Raw genomic sequence first — 24,388 nt, forward strand, 5'->3', positions numbered from 1 at the left:
GCAGTAAGTAAAGTTTAGCTATGCACTGTCACATTTGCAGCAGCCCACAGTTATGAAAGGAAAGCTGAACTCCAGCAAACGGCTACACACAATGATGAAATACACATATGAGAATTGCATTACCTACCAAAGCATTTGTATTTCTCTCTATCAAGTCATGAGATTTACACAACTGAGTCACACACTACAGCATTTGGGAGGACACAAGACCTGTTTTTTCTCCGCTGCAGTTCAGAAACACTTACAGGTCTGCTCTCCACCTCCAGCCTGTGGCTGGACAGTGAAAAGAGAAGTAGCAAACTAATTAACTCCTGTTTTTGTTGCTTTGCTCTGTCCACCTATCAGTATGCTACTTGCAGAGAATCACAAATAAAGGACACCTTGAGCTGATTCCCTCTCCCTCACTCCCTCATAGTACAGAAACTGCCAAAGGCTGATATTTGTGCCTTTTATATATGCCTGGAGTTCAACTTTAAAGTATACATCTAGGACGTGGAAGGGGGGGCTACTGCAGATCAGGAGGGGGCTAGGCAGGAAGGATAAGTGCACTTTGTGTGAAAGCCCACTTATCCTTTAAGCTCTTGCACTAGACACATTTGATGTTATATCTCCCAGAGCAAAAAACAGCACAAAATACATCTCTGCCTAATTAATCTTAAATCTCTTTATACTGTAGCTACAATAACCCATTCATGTATAGATCATAATGAGTTATAATACGCTGTTCTGTCTTGCCTGAGCGTGTATAAAATAAGCCTGATTTCCCATTTAACCCCTTCATGACTGAGGCCCTTTTTTCAATTTTTATTCTTCGGGACGCAGAAGCGATCTGGCGACAGGTAAGTCGCCAGGATCGCTTCTGTTGTAAAGCCGACAGTCGGCTCTACAAGTTTAAACAGACTCCCGGCGGCAAAAGTCGCCGGGAGTCTGTTTAAACAGCCCCGATGCTGGCGACGTACGCTGTACGTCGTCAGTCACGAAGGGGTTAAGAAATGTTTTGCTGGAACATTTGAAGTTAAAAATAAATATCTTTTTTTTTCTCCTTTTCTACTACTGACTTCTGATTATAGGCCTGTGATAATGGATGGTTTGATATCAGCCCACGGAGCTGCAAATACTCTTATTGGTTAGCGGACATGGAATACAGGTTGTGTTTTTCATGCATACAGATTGCAACAAGCTCTTCACGGTAATATGAGCAGATTTTTCCCATGAACATTAGGCACACATCAACATGCTTTAAAACACTTTCTGCATTAGTAATGTAATGTACCAAATTATAGGGGCCTGTGAGATGTTCTTGTAGCTCATTGGTTGTGGGGCCATATATAGAACCAATTACTGTCACTATATCATCTTTTATCACACATCACACATTACACTTGGCAGATCAATATTTCTTTTAATGTAGACCTATACTAAAAAATTAACTAATTTTATGATTAGGGCCGGTGCTGCCACTAGGCAAACTAGGCAGCCGCCTAGGGCGCAGCCTCGGTCACTCCCCCCCTTGGCACCCCTCTTCTATTTCAAATTGCAAAAGCCAATAGCAAGCTGGCTATTGCACCCACCCACTGAGCAGAGGAGCGGAACTAAGAGGCAACTTTCTCTCTCAGGTACGCTTCCCTGCTCAATGAGTGGGTTTTCAATAGCCAGTCTGCTGTTGGCTATTTTAAATTAAATTACATTCACTTGTTGCCTGCTGAAGCTGGCCGGCAGGAGAATGGGGCCACCCGGGGGGGGGGGGGTTGGGGGGTGGGGCCAAAAAAATGCGCGGCAGGAGGGGGGCTGGCGGGTGCAGTAGCTGGTCTTGCCTAGGCCGCAAAATAGTCTAGCACTGGCCCTGTTTATGATCCAGCTGAATAAATTAATGAAACAATAACTGTGTGAACAGCTTACTCATAAAAATTATATATTGGGCTCCCTTTTGGAGAATGGTCGGGGGACCAATACTGTGGCAGTAGTCACATGGTCTCTGCTGATGGGAGATAGACGTTCAACCAAAGCTGACCAATCAGAGGCTGTATCTGAACAGTGGTCCACCCTATCAGCAGGGCATCATAGTCTGGACTCGAGTCTGGAGTCCGGTTTTCTCAGTGTCAGGTATGTCTTCCAGACCAACCATTAGTACTTACTTATACAATTCAGATAGGTTGATAACTCCATGGTCATTTTAAAGTAAAGGACTTCTGGTGTTTTCCAATGTGTATGAAACTGAACTTCAATGAAAGGACAGTCCCTACTTTACACCAGACAAGGAGAGGCAGATTACATCCCATCATGCCTCTGCCTCTCTGAGTCATGTCTGGGGCTGACAGAGTCTTGTAATGCCTCATAGGACTTGCAAGTCCACAGCAGCTGGGTGTGGAGGTTGCCTATCCCGGCTATAGGGTATTACCAGTAAATACATATTTTGAGTTAGTGCTCACATCTTTCATTCCATTACATATGCCAAAAATAAGAGGATTTGTCATTTCAGGGCAGTGTGTGATGTCCAATTGCACATCCAGAACTGGTGTATATTGCAAATACAGCCTAATATTATAGAGCCATTTATTCCAGGCACTATACACCAGCGGTTCTGGATGTGCATCTGGCCAATGGGTGTGAAGCAATGATTTGCATTGCTCCGCACACTGTCCTGAAATTAGGACCAATCCTCTTATATGTAATGGAATGAGACGTGTGAATATCTTCTGTTGTTGTGCATTCAACTTCCATACTACACAGCAGCCGTGTTTTCAACCAAAACCCACACTGGAGTATTGTTTCCAGTCAGTCCGGACAGACATTCATATTGTGGTGGGAGCGGTACATCTGAACAGGAAGCACAGCCTACAACCAGTAAACCGTGTTCCACATGTACTCCCATAACATGTTTTCATGTTTTATACAGAAAAAATATATAACAACAAACATACAATGAGAAGATTCCAGATTCCAGTACCTGCTCCAGTTCTGACATTTTGCAGCACCAGGTGCCAGCATAGACAGACAAGGTATTTGCGATAAACTCTTCAGGTGTAATGTGTCCACATGTAACAGGAAATATCTGGCAAAGATTGACAAAGATTGACAATTTTACTATATATATGCTTTCAACTCTGTGTTTTCTTTTTGGATGCATGGGATGGAAGATAAAGTCAATCTACACCGTGGCGCAGCTGTTGTAGGTTCTTCCAGGGGGGTTCCTATGTTAAATAGCGTTTGTGGCGAGCATTGAAATCGTGTCTATGTCCAAACAACTGACGCCCTTCTGGCTTTTGGGTGGTTCCTCACTGCCTTTGAGTAAAATGCAGGGCTAATGGTCTTACATTGTACTTGATGAAGACAGCATGTGACCGCCGGTCAGAGAACAAGACTTCGGGTGACCATTCACACAGAGTGGAGGAAGTCTGAGGAATAAGGTATTACACATTAACAGTTAACCCTCGCTTTGTGTGTGTGTGTGTTTGGCTGGTTGAAACAAAATATATAAACGACAAAATCAAGCGCACTGCCAAGAAGTACAAACTGATGTTAGTAATAATCTAAGAGTGGAGGGTGCAGTGTGCGAGCTCTATAGAGACAGAGAGAGGAGCCCTAGTGGTACAACAGAATGAAGAATGTATTGAGAGCGCTACAACTGTATTGAAATACACCGGAGGACTCACATTTCAGAGGTCATCTGTGGGAAGACGTCCGGTTTGGTGTCTGGGTGAATACAGCCCTGGAGGGTCCAGTATTCTGGTGAGTGATCTGCCTCTGTCACCGAGCGCTGCGGGCGGAGGGACAACAGACTCTTGCACGGACTCAGCTGGCCAGGCTGAGCCGCTGTGGTCAGGGGCACTGTATGTCTGAAGCGCTGTGTGATGTCAGCTTCCTGTCAGTAGGCGCGGGAGGCAGAGCGGTGGTTCGTGTGGTGGCTCGGGAGGCAGGTGCCGGCGGAAGTAGTGAAGAGGTCAAAAGAGTATCAAGGACTGATGCAAACTGGGTCGGTAGCTACGCGTTTCGAGGCGTAGCTAAAAAAGGACCTTTTTTGGCCGATCACAGCTTGACAAAGAGGCTCCGCCTCGAAACGCGTAGCTACCGACCCAGTTTGCATCAGTCCTTGATACTCTTTTGACCTCTTCACTACTTCCGCCGGCACCTGCCTCCCGAGCCACCACACGAACCACCGCTCTGCCTCCCACGCCTACTGACAGGAAGCTGACATCACACAGCGCTTCAGACATACAGTGCCCCTGACCACAGCGGCTCAGCCTGGCCAGCTGAGTCCGTGCAAGAGTCTGTTGTCCCTCCGCCCGCAGCGCTCGGTGACAGAGGCAGATCACTCACCAGAATACTGGACCCTCCAGGGCTGTATTCACCCAGACACCAAACCGGACGTCTTCCCACAGATGACCTCTGAAATGTGAGTCCTCCTGTGTATTTCAATACAGTTGTAGCGCTCTCAATACATTCTTCATTCTGTTTGGCTGGTTGAGTCACTGCAAGGGTATTTTTTCCCCCCCGCATTCAGCTTTAAATCTTAGTGATTGGGTTTACATCTGCTGTAACCATGCACAGAAACTATTTTGAGTGATTCATTTTTCATCTGTGTGTGTACCTCCAAATTCATATTTATGTATGAATGAACCTTAGGTTTAGAACTGAGCCTGGTCTCAGCTGTGGTCATTGGTTCACTTGTCAGCCTGGTCCAGAGGGTGGGGGATCTGGGCACAGGAGCTCACCATCGGTGGACACTGCGAGCAGTGCAGAGCTCCCGTGATGTGTGGGCAGGGCCAGTACTAACAGTGACTCTTTCTTGGTCCAGAGCTGTCAGATCGCTCCTCCCAGCACTCTGCCCCTCCTGTATTCCCACCTAGGCATCCCCCTTATCAAGAAGCTGGATTGCTCAATGAAGATCTCACCAGAAAGCTGTCACCCAGAACACAGAGCGCAGGCAGAGGGAGCGGGGGGAATAGAGTGAGCTGCACATATTGGTAGGAAAAGCAGGTCACCCCGCGTCCTGTGGTCCAGGTTTACATGTAGGTGTCCGCTGTCTTTGAGTGGCACAGTGACCCTGCATCAGGTGATGCCCAGGGCATGTGGACTGCCTGCCATAATCTAGATACGCCACTGGGTGCTTTAGACAGCAAACTGGCCTTCGTCTCAATTCACCCTTGTGAACTCTTTTTCTGACATTTGCTACGCCGACACTTTTCTCTTACATTGTTATACCACGGCTCCTGAATTTTATGTATAACTTTAATACGAATAAAACCATGGCTCTAAAAATGCACTAAAGGCTCAATTCCAAAAACTTTACACAATAATAAGTGTCTTTATTTTCAGCCATGTGACTGTTATATTCAAAGCTCATTGGGCTAAGCTAAAAATAACTGTCACTTTTTTAAATTCCAATCTTTATCCTGGTGTTTTAGATTTGTAAATTGAGCTTTATGCAGCACCAGAAGAAGCAGCTGCACCTTTGTAAAAGTCGCACTGCGGCCCAAGGCACAGGTGCGAATGGGCCCCATAGAAAATAATAGGGTTCCTTTTCTTCTGCATGGTCCCGCCAAAGCTCTGCACAGTGTGATTGAGAACGTAACATCCATTGACGGTCAATACCAGAGCAACGTCATCCGCAAAGAGGGCCACATACCTGATTGGAAGCTATTAGTAATCAATCCCACTGCTGCAGCTCACAACTCAACACATATTAGAAATGCTTTGTATTTGTGCATTTAGAATAATTTTCATGCACTTGGAATATATTTACTGGCAACTTCAATCCCGACTGGGGTCCTCTTTTCCTTTTCGAGTCATTTTACCCGTTCCATTATTTTTACAGTATCAATATGATCAGGTCTTTAAATGCTTATTCTCCTGAAGAAATTGCTATTTTCCCAGGGTGGTACTTGTACATCAATGCATCGGTTGCCGTGGTAACCAATGTATTTAACATGGTAATGACAGTGGTCTTTGTAAATGTTTAGTAAGAAATGATATTCCCTGTACAGTGTTAGAGGCTTTTTACTTTCAGCACCAAGGACAGCTGTGGCAGAGGCTGGCTGCGCTACAGGGAGTTTTTACAAGCTTGTTAACTCTTTACAGATTAAAGGAAACCTTTCTATAGAGAAGCCTGGAGGCTGCCATTACTGACTTCTCTTTTTGAAGATGCTCGTTGCCTGGCTGTCATGCTGACCCAGCAGCCCCATATTTCTTTCAGGAAAGGTTGACTTTATAGCTGAACTCCAGGCAAACATCTAAATACACAGAAAAGACTAATGAGTGTGTGAGCTGTTTTACCTGCCAAACAGTTTGTATTTCTGTCCATCCTGTCACGCAACACAGCCCTGTCTGGCAGGGCAGAAGACACAATTCTTTCTCTGCTGCAGTTAAGTTACACTTACAGGTCTTGTTCCTCCCCTCGCATGTGACTGCACAGGAAACGCAGCAGACTCATCTCTTTGTCACTCTGCTCTCTCCTCCTATCAGAATGTCCATTATTAGCACTTGAGCACTGCATCATAACTGAATGGCTTCTTGTGTTGCTGCTTCATCATCCAACAGTCTGAGCTCTGCTGTACAGGGATTTCAAGAGGCTGGTACCAGTGTTAATTCAGGTACAAAGTTGCAGTAATTGTGTCTTTTATATCTACTGGGAATTCAAGTTTAATAATGAACAGTGTCCTGTGCAGTGCAGTCTTGACACATGTGTTTGTTTTGACAGTCTTCTGTAACTTGAAATAACTAACTTTAATTATAATAAACTCGCAATACATAATTTTGGAATCTGTATTCCACACATGCATAGTGTAGGAAATCCTCCATGCCTTCCTGCCTAGGGCCATGTATATTCCACTAGTAGGAAATGAAGATGTGATATAGAGAACTTCCTTCTATGGGATCAATATGTTGAATTTCAGGGTCTTCCTGGAGCTTTATTGTAGCCAGTGGTGCCACTTGAAGAGGTGTGTGCCACTCCGGCAGGCGTCCTATCAAGCTCCAGACAACCAGTGACATCACCAGCTGGGCAGGGTGCCATACGCACATTTTATAGTAGATAAACGCGTAGCCGTCTACCCACCGTGCACCTCCACCCCCCTTTTAGCCCTCAGCGATTTTCGTTGCCAGCGAGACCATCGGACACCTCGAGACAGCAGCCCTACAGCATTGCCAGTACATACGGCATCGGGCGCCCCAGCGCTGTTCGCGGCTTCTCGCTCTCTCCCTCACATTCCCCCTATCCCAGCCATCGCGGCCCGGCCTGGCCAGCCGAGTACGTGAGCGGCTCCAATACTGCAGATATGTTCTAAGACCAGCTCAACATTTGACAACTTGAGGGATTTAGCCATTCAGCCCAGCCACCGTTTTCAGCCACTCACCTCTCATCTGCCAGATAGAAGGACCTGACCATCACATCCTGAAGTGAAGATTTGGGCAGAGTCTCCCATATCCTAACTGTAAGTTTACATCCTTTCCATTCTAGAAGATTGTTTCTATGCTCTTATTTGATACTAGCATTGCCCATAAAAGTTATTCCAGATAGTAGCGCTCCTCCAAGAAGAGTCTGTGTGTTTGTTTTTATTGGTGCACAGGGTCCCTCCCCCTGTTATGAGGAGTTTCGCACACCACCAGTAGTTAATCTCCAGAGTTGTGTCTGACCTACAGGAGTGTGCTCTAAACATTGTGCTTTCTAGTGCAGAGTGCAGGGGCTTGTTTTATAAGCCATATATTGTGAAGTGATGCCCACCTTATTGGCCACGCCTCCAGGTATTCTATGGCATCCCTCCTCACTATGCATGCCTATCGTGCTGCTGCCTCCCTTTTGAAAACCTGTCTATTTTGTCTTTATACCTTGATTTCGTGCCTGTTGTTCCAGAAGTGTGGCTACAAATGGGGGGTAGTGAGTGATTTTGTGGGCATGGCTACAAAGGGGGGAAGGCGTGATTGTGTGGGTGTGGCTACAAGGGGGTGCATGGTTTTGTCGGTGTGGCTAAAAAAGGTGGGTGGTGTGTGATTTTTGTGGGTGTGGTTAAGAAGGGGCTTAGTCATTAGGTTGTTTCCAGATTTAATTTTAGAAATCTGGTCACCTTAGTTAGATTATAACTGGACAGAAAATTAAATGACATATATGATGCAGTCTGTCTCCAGCATGTGCACAGCAGTCCTTGTTTTTTGGAGTCCCCGTGTAACATCGTTTTACTATCTGTTGATCCCACCAGTAGATTCTTTATTTTCCACTCCATGTCATAGGGTGACAATGCTGTTCAGTGAAATCACAGAGCAACGTGGTCTCCCTGCAAAATACGGACGTTTTAGAGAGACATTTTGAAATGGACTTTAAGTCAAAGACAGACAAACAGCCAAAGTGTTTAACCCCTTCAGGACGGGAGACGTACACTGTATTCTCAGCGGTTACCAGTCATTAATTAAGGAATTAAGCCGTTAAATAGTCACGATCAAAGACCTTTAGTGAGATCTGAATCTGACATGCTCAGGATCAGTCTCTAAGGTTATTATTAGCTGTTCCTAAGTTTGGAGCAGCCTAATAACAGCCAAAAATTAAAAAAAGTTAATTTATCAAGCAGTCATAGTCACTGCTTGATATAAACTGACAAAAAAGAAAAAAAAGTTTTCTTTTTTTTTAACTTTTTTTTTACAAAGTATAAAAAAAACCTGTAAAACAAAAATTGTAAATACAAATGATATATAAATATATTTTTTATACTATAATTATTATAAAAAACTTAAAAAATAATCATCAAAAAAGTGTTTTCTTCTAGTTTATTTCCTAATTTTTTGTATATTTTATTGAAACTAAGTGAGGCATTAGGTACACATGTTTGATATAATTATATAGCCCTATCTGTCCTCTAAAAAACAATACATAATATGTGTGGAAACATTTAGTAAGAAAGTGTATTACTGCCGTGGAAGAATCATAGCAAAAATGTAAAAAGTGTGTCAGTCATTTATGAACAGAAACTGAAAACTAGCTCAGTCATGAAGGGGTTAAAGAAGTACAGCAACAGTTGTTTTTAATTTTAGAAAAAAGTTTAAGCTTTATGAATGAGATTGCCAATTATACATGGTTTGTCCCAACCCCCGCACCTGAAACTTTAACTATATCAATCTAGAAGTTTGTAAACCTATTCATTGAAGATTCCAAAGGATGTACTTCCTCAATGCACTGTGAATATGCACTTCCTTGACAATTCTCATAGAGCCTGCCTTCCGAACTACAACTCAACATCTGAACAATGTAACATTATCATTGCTTGCTAGAAGCAATGCATGATGGGCTATGTCATCTTGAGAAATGGAGATTGCATCAAAGAGATGTAAAGCACACTGGCTATCCAGAAAGTTGGTGATAGTGATGGGCAGACAGAAGGCAGCACTCACTACATAAAAGGGAAGTAAGCTTTGATTGCATTATAAAAACAACTCTAGTATGTATTCCTATTACTATTAGTATGTATTCCTATTACTATTAGTATGTATTCCTATTACAATGCTGATGTTATAACAGAATAGTATATGCTCTACAACTCTTTTACAGAAAGTGGAAAATGTGTTTGATTTGCACATAGTTACCCTTTCAATAAACAGTTTCTGACGGTCTCCTTCAGCACGACTTCAGTCTCCAACCACTCCCATTACAGTCTCCAACTATTTTCTTTAGTCTAACCAAGTCTTCTGTCTATAGCAGTTTTTGTTGCATTACATATAATAAAAATTAAAGGGGGCGCTTTGGCAATGTCAGGACCCCATATAATATTGAGATACCTATACCTTGTTAGTTGACCACTGATCTAGGTTCCCCTTGCGTATACTAATGCTAGCCACACACATACTAATGCCAGCATGCTAATTGATGAAATTGATGAAATCATCATTGCTTCAAGGTTTAGTAACGGGAAGTGTGCTGATCTTTCTCTTGCCAAGCCCTATACACATGCCGTGCCAGTCCCAGGTCCTCACAAAGGACAGCAGAGCCCAGGATAGGCAGCAGCGGCCGTATTCAACGTTATACGAAATCTGTATGTGAAAGCTGGATGCCAGCTGCAAACAGTGATACCAAGAACATGGCTCATCATCCTTGTTCACACATATTGTGTTGCGTTCCAGAGCGGGAGCTGCAGTGGCTGCGGTGCCATTAACCTCAATGCACCGCCATGCCCCCTCCCGCCACAGAACGCAGGGGGAGGTTTTGTGAGTGATTGCGGTGCGTTACAGCATCTACCACTCTGGTTAAACCCCCTTCCCATCCAGGCCATTTTTCAGTGTTCAGCGCTGCGGTACTTTGACTGACATTTATTCCGTCATGCAACGCTGTACTGAAATGAATTTTATATTATTATTCACATAGCCCGGAGGGAGATCAGCAAGGAGCTGATCTCCCGTCCTCTTCCTCCTGGCGCCCTCCGAGCCGGTCCCGGGCCGCAGATGGGGCAGCGGATCCCGGGATTGAAGAGCGAAAAAACGAGCACGTATAGACGATCGGCGGGCCATGGAGTCTATATGTGAAACACCCGGTAACGGGTGTTTGCATTGGTCGGGTCTTCTCTGCACTCTGCACGCTAGGGGGCGCGCACGAGCAGAAAAAAATGCCGTCTGGAGAGGGCAACCCGCCAATGCTGCAGTGCCGTCCGTCCGTTTTTTTACAACGGACGGACGGCAAGTGGTTAATTTGTCTAAGAAATTGTATCTTAAAAAATTCAATTTTTAACAAAAAAATACGTGTTCTCACTTTCTTTCATCCTTTGTTGCATCTCAGTGGTGATGATCTCCTGCTGTCTATTTACAGCCACTTCATGTCTACATGTGCTTCAGAGTTGGCTGTATGTCATTTCTCAAGATGATGACAACAGTGGACCATCCAAGGGTTACTCCTCCATACAATGGAGCCCCCCTAAGGCTCCATTCACATATATTCTTTGCGTTTCCTACGCGGTTTTCCATGTGGAAGACCTGCGGCACGCAAACGCTAAAATCTTTCATCTGCACAAATTCCGCTCGTTTGCAGCTATTACGATAGCTGCATACGTGCAGAATCCGTCAAAAGATCACGCTTGGACTATTTTGCGGGCCGTGGGGTTACATACCGCGTTGCCACTGCAAATGTCTGCACAATGCATATCAAAGTGCATTTGTTTAATGTTTAGAGCGGATCCACGCATATTGGTACGGCCGAATACGTGCGGACAACTGCTCCTGAGTGAATGGAGCCTAAGGCAGGAAGTGTGTTACTAGCTGGGTCACCTAGTAAAATATAAAGGGTAAAAAATTTTTTACAGCCACCACATCTAAGGATTAGTAAACTGCAATATGTTACATAGTTACTAAGTCAGGTTGAAAAAAGAAACAAGTCCATCGAGTTCAACCTATATATATATATATTGCATATACTTTAAGATGTCAGAAGTATATAGACATATATAATCCACATCTGATGCGTCTGTTTAATGTTGATTCATGTGCATTTCATTTCTAATTGTATTTTATGCAGGCTTAGAGAATGCTCATATGGGAAATGCAATAAAGGGGAGAAACAATGCATCAGACAGTTTTTCTGTGATGTGCATTAAGCCATCGCAGTTAGTGTGATCAGCTTCAATTGATTATCATAAGCAGTACACTTGCTTCAAGCTGGTACTGTTTTGTGTAAACATTACTTGCATAGGATTGAATTGGGTTATATTACTGAGCTATAGCAGCACGAGGGTTAACCAGTTTGAAGGCAGTGTTACAGCAACAGGTCCCAGCCCCCTGCGCTCTGCAAACACTAGAGCTTCCACCCAAGTCTCTCCCACAGGGAGGCTGGACACTTAACAATGAGCTTCATCTCACAGCTGTGTGCAGTCTATATAGAGTGATGCTATTTACGCCCCCACACTCAACGCTTATATACAGAAGGAAAAGCAAGGATGGATAATGAACTTGGACACTGAGAGGCAAAGAGCAGGAGACTGTGCTACAGGTCCTGGGCTGTGAGGTTATTCCCTGAACCATCACTGGAGCAAGACTGGTACATAGGCTCAAGGACATCTCAATACTCAGCCATGGGGCAAGTCGTAGTAGTGGGGCATGATTCAGGTGAGGGTGTGAATTGTGGCATAGGGCTTTTGTAGGTGGGGGAGTGCCAAAAGGTGATTAGTGACTATAGTTATTTATCATTTTTGGTTATGTTCATATGTCCTTGGGCAGAATAGAGGGGCTGTTCTATGTGTTGCTTTACCTGAAAATTAATTTGTGATATAGTAATAATCTATACTGTTTGTAGTGCATTAACTTTACCTTATAAGATAATAAGAAAAATAGAAGCCAGCATTTGATACTATTTAAGGGTTTGACTCCTAGATAATGCATGCTTTGTATTAGATTAGACAGAGAGAGTGGTACATATTTTTATTTGATAGATACTGAGCGTGTGTATTGAATGTCATGGCATAAGCAAGCTAGAGGTCAGTATCAAAGTGTAGTCCTTAAGCAACTACTTACTGACAAAGAATATAACTAGAAATTTAAACAATACCTAAAGCAGAATTATTTCATGCAAATTAAATTTAAAATAAAGCGAATAGTTGCTTTTAGAGTTGACTTTTAGTAATTTTAGTTCAGATTGAAGTAAGGTAGGGTTCGAATTGTTAGCATTGTTACTCTGTTTGGGAGGAAAAGGGAGGTGGAACAATTGTCAGGAACTTGCTTGGTTGCAGTCTCCAGCAATAGCTATGCTCAAAGTGTCAGGAAAGCCAGGTGAAGAGCACAGCGGAGCTCAAGCTCTCTTCGATGCCATGTCCAATGACCAGATGCATCTGGCCCGATTCATTCTGGATGCTCTGGATGGGAAAATAGTAAATACCAGAGGAGGTGACTTACGTAGGACCCCCCTCATTTGCAGTGCCCTTCTCCCTGAGCCACATGCCCGTCAGCGATACATGCAGCTCCTACTGGAGAGGGGTGCAGAGGTGAACAACAGAGACCGGGCAGGGCGCACTGCACTCAGCTATTCTTGTGAGAGGGGCCACTTGCAAGAGGTCAAGATTTTGGTTCAACATGGAGCAGATCCAGAGCTGCCAGACCTGTGGGGAAACACGGCACTCATTTACGCAACTGTTTCGGGACATGCACCAGTGCTGGACTTCCTTGCCAGGGCTTTTAAAAGGCTGGGATTGCAAATTGATCGAGCCAATCGAGTAGGTAACTCAGCCTTAGATGTGGCACGATATTTGGGATTTAAAGATTGTGAACATGTGCTGAGTGGTGGCAGCTTAGGACGCAAGAATGATTCACAAGACCCTCAACACTGTCCTTGGAGTGAGCAGCAGTCAACTGGGCCCCGTGGAGGGGCACACAGTTTTCTTCTGGGGAGAAGCAGGTCTTTGGCAACCCATCGACATCTAGAATCTATGGACTCAATTGAAGAGGAAGATGGGGACAAGGGTGGCTCTGCTACAGATTCCCCAGGATTTTCCAGTGTTTTGAACCCCAGACCTAGGTCATTTAGCCTCCAATATGGTGGGCGCTCTGGTGATCGCAAAGGAACTGGGCTCTATCTACCTGCTTTAAGCAGTGCTTCAATCCAAATCTCCACTACTCTCTACTCCCCACGCCCTGGGAAACAGCATGAGCCTGCTCTAGCCCCTCTACCAGGGCCGCTAGGAATTTTGCTTACGCCATTATCTGCTAACCCACCCTCAAAGCACTTTACAGCCAAAAACCTCTTACCTGGATGCTCCAAAGACACAGGGCTATGTCGGTTTAATGACAACTACTACCAGAAACGTAGTAGCTTGCCATCAACGTTGTTGTCCCCAACCCCTCCAGACAGAGACCTCCTGAACTCCCGAGCCAAAACTGCAACTTCTCTGCCCCCTGTTGGATCAAGTAATCCTTTTACAGTGTTGGGAAACAAACTGTTGAGACGTTTCACATTTCCTGAGTTTAAAAAACAGCAAGCATGCGAAATCAATGCAGGCAAGAGTCTTGGTAATAATGGGGAGCCCACTAAAGATACTGGAGGCAGGGGGATCGCAAGGTCAGAAACATTTCCCTTCAGCAAAACCCATCCACAAGTGGTCAGTAAGCCCAGTGTGGACAGCATCAGCAGTGTCAAGTGTGAATTTGATTTTCAGCAGCAGAGTGGATCATGATGCTATTGTCTGTCCAGCACATCTTTCAATGTCACTACCACAAAGAAGCTTCCTTTCTAACTGATATACATCAGAATTGCTGAAGATTGCAAGTTCAAAAGAAGACTGATACAAACACGGATCCATTTCATAGTTTATTAAGATCGTTTTTTAAGATAAATGTCTGTATGTTTCAGTTTACACATGCTCAGAATTCTGCACTTAGTGGGATAAAATGTTGCTGCATAGATATATCTAAGTGTTTATTAGAAATGGGCTAATGTTTAAAACATCTGTGATATGCAAGTATGTGATTCTGGGCAATGTGTGTCAAATGATTACTGATCCAATCCAGTTATCTCTACTATTTAAGCAGCAACACAAAAAACATATATCTTTTGAAATAGGAAGTCTACATTGATAAGACAGATATGTTTTATTTAAGCTCTGGGGAAGGAGTAAAGCCAATGATTGAAACAAGTAAAGTTTCTTCTTTCATTTTCTGGGAATTGGGAATGTTAAATGCTATGGGCAACAGCACAAAATTCCCTCGCTCCAGTTTTCATACACCAACTCCAGTGTGCACAAATGTCCTTTAACCCAAGGCATTGGGGGTGATTTACTAACCTAAACACACGCATGCACTAGGTGCGTGTGATTTTTACACAGCAAAACGTATTTATCAACCAAAAAGTCTCTAAAAGCATATTTCCACTAATGCCATATATGGAAAAATCATGCACATGATGCATATATAATGCTGCTTCACAGTTTAGACAAAAATGGTTAGCTCATGCATTTACATTCCTGCATTCATCAACGCAAGCAACACAACATAGAGCTAATTTACACAACATCACCTTGCAAATTCATGCAGGGCTTTGCACAACACACCTGCTGGGTGTGTACACACTACAAAGGTGTTTAGATTCCACCCATAGATCATGCTGGGAGGGAACACACTACAGAGGTGTATACATGTTCGTGGTGTGTTTATAAGTTTAGTAAATCAACCCCACTGAATCTAATTTGTGTGGGGCAAGGAGAAGATATGTCCAAAATCTGTACTGACATTGTGATGGTATGTTTAGTACTACGCAAATTGCTGTACAAAAGTGTTTATGCCTTTTGCCTACATACGCAATTGTTTTATAAGATTTTAGCTTTTATAGAAAAAAGTACAAAGAGTAAGTATGCTGACCCACAGCAACCATAAATCATTTTCCATTATACAAACCACACTTGCTGTAATGACTGAACAATTTGGCTAATTAAGCTGTGCAAACATATCAACATGCTGTCACAATACAATACAATACAATCCTACCTACAGGACTGGGCTGTAGGAAATTCTAATGTATGCACTATTATTGTGTAAATCTACATAGAGTTCTCTGTGAGAATCAGTGGAGTTCTAAAAATATAATCTATGGGGTATTTTTTTTAAATAAATGTTCATTTTGGTTGTATTGAACAGTATATTTGATGATGTTTGTGAAGACACTGTATGAAAAATCATACAGTCAAGTAGTATGGCGGACAGGTAATTAAATGCATTTTAAGATGCATAGCTTAAAAGAAGGAAAAATTGCTTTGAAAATTAAAAGTGATAATGCCCATCTACTCGCTCCCACTTCTCCATCAATTGAACCCCTACCTCAGTCATTCAGAAATGCAGCTAATTGCCCAGCCTGTATTATGCTGGCACAGTGTCCACAAATTTGAAAATGGCACATGCTCTGAGCTGGGGATGGTGACCAGACATACAGTAAATCATAATGATAGTCTGTCAGGGTTGCTGTTGTGAAAATGGATATGATTCTTTATGGTCAGACCCTGCCTCTTTTTAACGTCTGTCATACTCAGGAAGGGCAATAAATAGCAGCATTTTGTGACAGCTGGGACACAGGGTCTGATGAACTCTTGTGATTCAAGTCAAGAATGTGGGGTTAAAGTTCAGTTTTAGTTTCAGGTTTTTGTTTTAATTTCTGAGTATGGCACTGACTTAGATCAAGCTTGAAACCCATAGATTTAGAATTTCTAGCTTGCACACTGGTTCCAGGTCACCGACTCACTCCGTATATTTCCAACAGGTTCATTTTAAGGCCCAACAGAATTTTTTTAATTAGCTAAAAACATTCCAGATACATTAAAACACAAGGTGTGCAAAGTCTCAAAGTAAAGAAAACCGCCACAGCCTTAGTAGAGTAGAAATGCCTGTTGCATGCCTGCATGCGGTGGAGAAGGACCCTTGCTCATTGTGTGGTAGCATTGTGGTGGTCTATTTGCAGAGGTCCTGCATGCCCCCTGCTAAGTCAGAGCCAAAGCTTTCTAATCAGCAGGGAAAATAAACTGTACTGGTTGGAGAGCTATAGGTCTGATTCAGCATGGGGCATGTCAGACCTCTGTAAATAAATGACTGCTTCTCCACAGAGAGCAAGGGTCCCACTCTGCATGCAGGACCTCTGCAAATAGACCACTGCTACCACACAATGCTGGCAGGGGACAGGCTTTTCTACTGAGACTGTGGCTGCATTCTAAAGAAAACAAAATATAACTTTTTGCACAACTTTTGTTTTGATGCAATGTAATGTATTATGCTGATTCAACCTGGAAGTTTTGTTGGGCTTTAAGGGTTAACAAGTGACTGATAATGAAGATGTAAGTAACACATTTCATTTCAAGTTATCACTCTCACAGGTCTTCCAGCACGATAAAATATTTGCAGAGATTTTCAAGCAATGTGACTAAGTACCACTCTTCCATCTTCCAGATAAATACATATTGAGCTCTGGTAATCATGGAGACGATGAGCACATCTATAATCTTGTATTGTGATCAACAAGAATTCTGCCAACAGTCACCTTCAATTCTATCACATATCATGTTGTTTTATCACTATGTAGTAGAACTATGGCAGTCCATAGACTTCCAAGAGAAGTGGGAGTGCAGCCATTACACTGAGCATCTATATCCTGCATGTATTAGTCTAAGACTACAAAAGTTACACCACTCTCAGTAATGCTGATTTATTGCTAGTAAGTGAGAGAGTATATCTGGGTTATGAGGTGTTTCTGCTGCTAAATTCTCAAGAGTGAATACACTATCTGCCTGTCCAAACATTTCAGGAAAAATATAACCATTGAGAAGATGTTTCAATTACAGCATGAAAAAAACCTAAAGGATTGGCAGTCAAATTGTTATCAAGAGATGCCTAAATCGAACCCGTGGCTAAACAGTGTAGAGCAAATTTGTATGCTAAATTTTACAGTACCTTTAGACTAGAGCACACTATCCCTGACTCCAGTCACTGCAGGCACGTTGGAGTAATTCTATGCGAGGGTATTTTAGTTAGAAAGGCTTGACAATTGGAGTCTCTCTTTCAGGCTGCCCTGATTACTCTACTCTGTCCCCCTTCTCATCTGTGACGCTGCAGCCTTTTCAGTCCTGCTACTTCTATTCTCATGCCAACTCCTTTTCTGGCTGTGTAATGTAAGCAAAGTGATACAGTAAACAGAGTTTGCCGAGAGGAACTCAACGCAAGATGCCTGCCGTCACAGTGCTGTGTAAAGTATTTCTGTACAGTCTTCAAGGGTCTACTTACACTTATGCTTTTTACTGTGGATACTTTATTCCATGTCAACGCATGTACAGAGGTCAGCTATTATTATAAATGGTGGTAGTTTACCTTTGTGTATTGCATTGACATGTGTTGTTTGTTTTTTATGCAATGACATGCATTATAGGTCCCATTGATGGCAAAGGCAGCGAATGAAAACACATGATTGTTGATTACACACATAAAAACACATATGGTAAGAACCTCTGTTAAGTTCTATAGCTGTGTCCCTGCTGGGAAGATGCAACCTCTCCATTTGTCCTAATGACCATTGTTACCAGGACTTAAAGTGAGGGAAGGTCCATAATTCAGAGTTGTCATTAGGACAGGAATAAAAGGGGGAAATTCTACCTTTTATAAAAAATAATACTTACTAATACACTTCATAAAAGAAAAAATGTGCATATAGACCCAACCAAAGGGTGGAGACAGACCTCAGAATTCACATACAGTGACCTTACCACTGGGTTCCCTAAGAGCTTAAAGTTACCAGAGGATGATCAAACTATCAGTTTTAAAGGAAACCTGAACAGAGAGAATAAGGAGACTTCAATAACATAACATATCCTTTTAAAAACGATATTTGTTTGGTTGTCATATTAATCCAGTGGGTCACTGACCATGAATGGGTATACAGTTCAGGAGTTTCGATTGGACTCTGACTTTCTAAACTTCATCTTTGTTGTGGTTCATATCCTCTAAAAGAACTAAAGCCATACTGGTAAGCAGATAGTATTTTCAAGGAAATTAGTCATGGCATATCCCTTCTATATTTCTCTCAGCACAATTTTCCTTTAATGGAATAACCCTATAAATCACCAGCAACATTGTGTCATGTTAACCTGATGGTTTTTCTTATGGTCATCCCTTAAATGCTTTTTTTTTTTTACATGTCAGACGGAATTAAAATAAAGCTGAAAATTGAATTGTACTTTATTAACAAATCTAAAATATGTCTGATCATATATACTGTTCTGATATTTCGTGATCCTACATTGAGTTATGAATTTAACTTAAAAAGTGTATTCTATTACTGTACAAAAATAAAATAAAATAATGGTATTTTATTTACATTTTCACTGGCACAAATGATGATTTGTTGCTATGTCAAAAACTGAAAAGGGTTGAAATGCTGTCCTTGACCATGTATGTATACACTGGGGCGGGGGGATTTATCAAAACTGGAGCAGGCAGAATCTGGAGTACATGCCCATAGTAACCAATCAGCTTCTCTCTTCAGTTTGTTCAGTCAAGCTTTGAAAATGAAAGATAGAAGTTGATTGTTTGCCATGGGCAACTGCTCCAGATTTTGTCTGCTCCAGTTTTGATAAATTCTCCCCACTGTGTTTAGCGGAGGAAAATAACACAAAAAAACTGTAACATGACAAGCACCATAATTGCTCACAGAGCTAAAGAATGCACTTATGGAACACAATGTATGAAATTGTGTATGCACGCTTGCCGTGGTCAAAGTCTGAACTTCTATATTATCTGTTTTCTTTAATTAAACTGTATCTAAACCAAGACTTTTTTTTAGTTTTGGATGGAGTACTAAATGGTAAGAACCTCTGTTAAGTTCTATAGCTGTGTCCCTGCTGGGAAGATGCAACCTCTCCATTTGTCCTAATGACCATTGTTACCAGGACTTAAAGTGAGGGAAGGTCCATAATTCAGAGTTGTCATTAGGACAGGAATAAAAGGGAACTCTTCCAGAGATTAATCTCGTTGCTGCAACAACTGTCTAAGAGAAGATTTCCCACACTTTGATTTCCCCCGGTTTTCCTCATACTCACTATTGTGTCTACAAGTGAAGTAAAATTTCCTCAGTGCAACCTGATAGAGGTTTTAACCCTTTCCTGCTCCCTTCAATACCAAAAAATGTATTTATTGATTGTTGACATAGGCTTGCGCACAGGATGTGCCGGGTGTGCCTGAGCACACCCTAATCACCCCAAGCGCAACAGCGAAACCGTAACAGTGGATGCCATGTTTTTAGTCATTGAGCCAGTGGAGAGATGCCACTTACATTCCTCCTATAACAGCCACGGTCTTCGGTGCTTTCCCAGGCTTTCCTACCAATGAGGAGGCCAGACAGGTGGTCACATGACCACCTGTTGGGTTTCCTTGCCTTATTACTGCACCCCTGCTGGAAGAGGTAATGGACAGTTGAAGAGATGGGAATTTGGGATGCCTCAGGTCTCTGTATGTATGTAATATACAGTATATATATATATATACGTATATGTTTGGACTTCTGTGTGCACACCCTAATGCAATAGGCTGAACACACCTATGATTGTAGATATCCGGCATCAGGTGTAGTGTAAACGCATTAGGTGTATTTTTTGGGAAATTCTACCTTTTAAAAAAAATAATACTTAATAATACACTTCATAAAAGAAAAAATGTGCATTCATTATTTTTTTGCATAAGAGCCAGTAAAGCATTGCAACCGTGATCAGTGGATTAGGGGTGCAATGCTCCTGCTCCTGCAGACTCTTCCTCCCGTCCATGTCAATTTTGAGGTATGTACAGTCAGTAACATGGATAGGCAGAAGTGTCAGTGAACTACAAGTGCAGTGACATCACCACACTTGTATTCCATCATGAACTACATGTCCCTATAACATTCACAGATCCTGTAGAAAGATTGCAATCTGAGCAAGCTTTATTTTACATCCTGAATATGGGTGTAACATGAAACATGGTGAGAAAGGTAAACTTAGCCTTTATGTTCTGGCCTAAAGAGCTTATGATCCTGGCTGCTTGAGAGTCCTCTGTGTTAAGAGGATCACCATTTCCTAATACCGGGAAGACCTCTTATGTAAACCTACCAATGGAGTGTGTGTTGAGCCACTTACTTAGTCCTCCCTTGCTGTCCTTAGTGTTCATAAGGAGGAGAAGCTTGTGTGGTGTGTTCTGAAAAGGATGCTGCATTATGATGGCAGTCAGCTACAAGAACAATGAAATAAAATGAATTCTGTGACTCAACTGATGCAAGCAGGGTTTATTGGGCCTCCCAAATAGAGAAACCTGAATGTGATAATAAAGACCACCCCCACCCCACTTATATTCACCTGACAGTCCGCACAGCTCTGGTGCTCTGTAGTAGTAAACCTGCCTATTTCAATTTGCAATACCATCAGTGAGATTTGCCAAAGCATACACTGGCTAATCATTTCTGACTTTATGGAGGAGGAAGTGATGAGGTTCTGATGTTATTTACTGCTCTACTACAGAATCACACATCTGGGAGAAAGCATGAAGGTGCTCCAGGGAAAATCACAACAAATCCCACACCTCCACTCAATTATATCTATATAGCACAATGTACACTACTGAGATCTGGGATTGGCCAGGAAGCACACGTACCGTATGTGGTTTACTGGTTGTCCTCTACGGCGTCACAGTGCCTCTGCTTACCTCTTCCCGTCTCATTTGACTGTAGAAACTCAAGGGTTGTTCAAAGATCTGAATTATATACAGTGCATCATGCTTCTTTTATCACATGCAGTGCCTCATACCTCTCTATGACATGCAGTGGTTTATGCATTTCTTTTACATGAAGTGCTTTATCCATCTCTATTACACGTGGCACATGTTTGCAACTTTTCTTCCATACCTAGGTGAGCCTACAATGCTTTCATTGCTTAGATTTGTATATTTGAGAATGACATACTTGCTGCTAATTAGGAGAGCTTACCTACTGCTTGAAAGTGTGTTTACTTATTCACTGCCTGAGAGAAGAAGAACAGTGTATTTTCTATACTCTGCAAGCAGTAGATGGTAATTATGATACCGCTCTACCTGCATTAAAGAACACCTTTGTGCTTAAAATAAATGTGGTTGCAGAACAATATACATGCTGGTTGTTTTTTTACCTGTGCGTTTAGTGCTCCAACAGATGAAATAATAAGAGATGGCTGCTCTTGGAACATGATGTAACAGGATTTAACTCTATTAAAGACTATTTTAACTTCAAGCCCCCAAAAAACCCCAGTCAGGGAACTACTGGCACCATACAGGCTGTGAATTTAGAATCTGCCTCTCATGAGGCACATATTCAGGGCCAGTGCAAAGGTACAGGCGATTCATCCAGAACCCTTACAGAAGCAGAATAAAATGATTATATTGTAAAAACAAAAAATCCTAACGTGTTTGGGCAACAGAAAAGCAGGAAACATACCTGTGGGGTTGACAGTTTATCTTGCAGACCTCCCATAGTCCTTTAACTACACTGCTTACTACAAAGGGACTATGGTGAGCAGGAATGCATATACTGTATATAGTTGGTTAGCAGAGCACCACATTTTACCTACACAATATAAAAACAATCCGGGCTTGAAACATTTTATTGCTTATTAGGCATGTGCAGTGGCAAAAAAATTGTTTTGTTTCAATTCGGATTTTGCGTTATTTCGTTTTTTGAGATTCGGGTCCGAAATTCAATTCGTTTTCGGGATTCGGATGAAATTCGTTAGCGGTAGTCTGGACGAAATGTTGTTTCGGTTTCGTTCGTTCGTTGCAGCAAAGTGACATTTTTTTACAGTCTGCAGAAGAGGGGGAAAAAAAGCGTGAGGTTGCCCCCCAATTCATACCAGACCCTTTAGCAGTGGCGGACCTAAGAAACAAAGGGCCCTGGTGCAAGATTCTTTTGCCCCCCAAACAAAAACACAAACCCCAGAATTCACACCCCCTGAAGCAACCACAAGAAAATAAAGTTGAAAAAATAGAAAAAAATAGATCGTAAAAATATATTTTTATTTATTACAGAGAAATATAAGCACTGTGTCAGTGTAAACAAATTTAACCCAAAATATCCTAGCCCGGTTCGGTATCCAGTGGGACCCCCCATTTCAGCGCCAGGAGTGTCAGATGTTGAGATCTGTATTGGACGGCCGGCGGATGAACGGATGATCCAACACTCCTGGCACAGAGACAGGGGGCCCGCCGGCCACCGGTCCAATGCTATCCGTGGGCCGGCAAACCCCATCATCTCTGCGCAGGGGACCCAGGCTCAGGCACCGGCTGAACAGGCGGTAGGTCTGCCCCTTTGCATAAGGCTGGGGTGGGTGGCAGGGCGTGCAGTTTGATCTAGTCCTGGCCCCTCTCCCCCAGGCTCCTGCGGTAGTTACACTGCTGGTGGCACCCACCCATAATGCAGCGCCTGGGGAACATGCCTCCCCTGAAACACCCCCCTAGTTTTGGCTATGGGTGCATCCATATTTACTAGAGATGCACCGATATATCGGCTGCCAAAACATATCGGCCGAAAATGGCACTTTTGGCTAAATGTCAAAAGTGCCATTTTTCTGCCGATATTTTAAAAGGGGAATATCAGGGATCTGTTTAGACCCCTAATATTTCCCCAAAGCTATGGAGGACTACACATCCCAGCAATACTTTATATAACAATAGCATTTCTGTATAAAGTACTGCTGAGATTTGTAGTCCTCTATAGAGGGTGTCATTCTGCATTGCTGCAATGCAGGATGGCACCTGCTATAGAGCACTACAGTACTTTTAATAAATATTATTTGTAGCCTATTGTTGTATAAAGTACTACTTTATACAACATTAGGCTACAAATAATAATTATTTTAATTAATTATTTACCCTTCTTCTGGCTGGTCTTCTAGCTTTTTCCTGGCGGGGGACTCTGTTTGCTGGGTCCTCACAGGTCATAGCCGTCCAAGCCAAGGCCCCATGGCTGCCCCATGATTTGCGTACAGGGCCGTCCTCAGTTGGTGGTTGTTCCCTGGCTCCCTCCTCACAGGAGGACCCCATACTATTTTTCCCAGTTCGGTATCCGACGGGCGAGTGCCCCCCCATTTGAGCACCGGGAGTGTGCAATTTAGAGATTAGTATCCGGCGGCCGGCGGGCCCCCCACCTTTGCAAGGTCTGTGCTGGGCCCCCCCAGGCTCAGGCCCCACTGCCCTTTAGGTCTGGTAGGAATGTTAGGAGGGACCCCCAAGTTAAAACAAAAAAGAAAAGTGCATAGGGTTCCCCCCAGAATCCATACCAGGCCGAACCCGACGAAAAGTTGCCGCAAAATGACATTCCTGCTCGAAAGTAAACAGACGGGCGGAGCGAGCTGTGACGTCACGGCTCGCTCCGCCCATTTGACATTCTCAGCTGTCAAATACTACATAGCATTCGTGAACTCCCGAATGCTATTCGTGAACTCCCGAATGCCATTCGGGTCTGTGAGCCGAGGTGTCATATGAAAAGCATTATAGGGCCTGGCAGGGATTTTGGGGGGAACCCCACACACTTTTTTGGTTTATTTTAACTTGGGGGGTCTCTCCTAACATTCCTACCAGACCTAAAGGGTCTGGTATGAATTGGGGGGAACCTCACGCGCTTTTTTCCCCCCTCTTCTGCAGACTAAAAAAATTAATAAAAAATCAAACAAGCATGTATTCTATGCCTAGTACAAGTATAATTACTTGTGTTCTGCAAGGCAAATGGACAAACTCAGGAAAAAAATTGAGCCCTGTTCTATGATCTTACTACTGAAGTAAGACATGAAGTTAGAAATTAGACCAACTTAGTTGGTGGCTATATTGACCATGGATCTCATTGCTTATTAATCTAGAGACCATGAGAGAGTGACTTACACAACTTGGACATGAGAGTTACCAAGGAATTGTAAGAACCACA

This window comes from Nanorana parkeri, unplaced genomic scaffold (genome assembly GCF_000935625.1).
Source record: "Nanorana parkeri isolate BGI_ZX_2015 unplaced genomic scaffold, ASM93562v1 scaffold28, whole genome shotgun sequence".
Classification (NCBI taxonomy): domain Eukaryota; kingdom Metazoa; phylum Chordata; class Amphibia; order Anura; family Dicroglossidae; genus Nanorana; species Nanorana parkeri.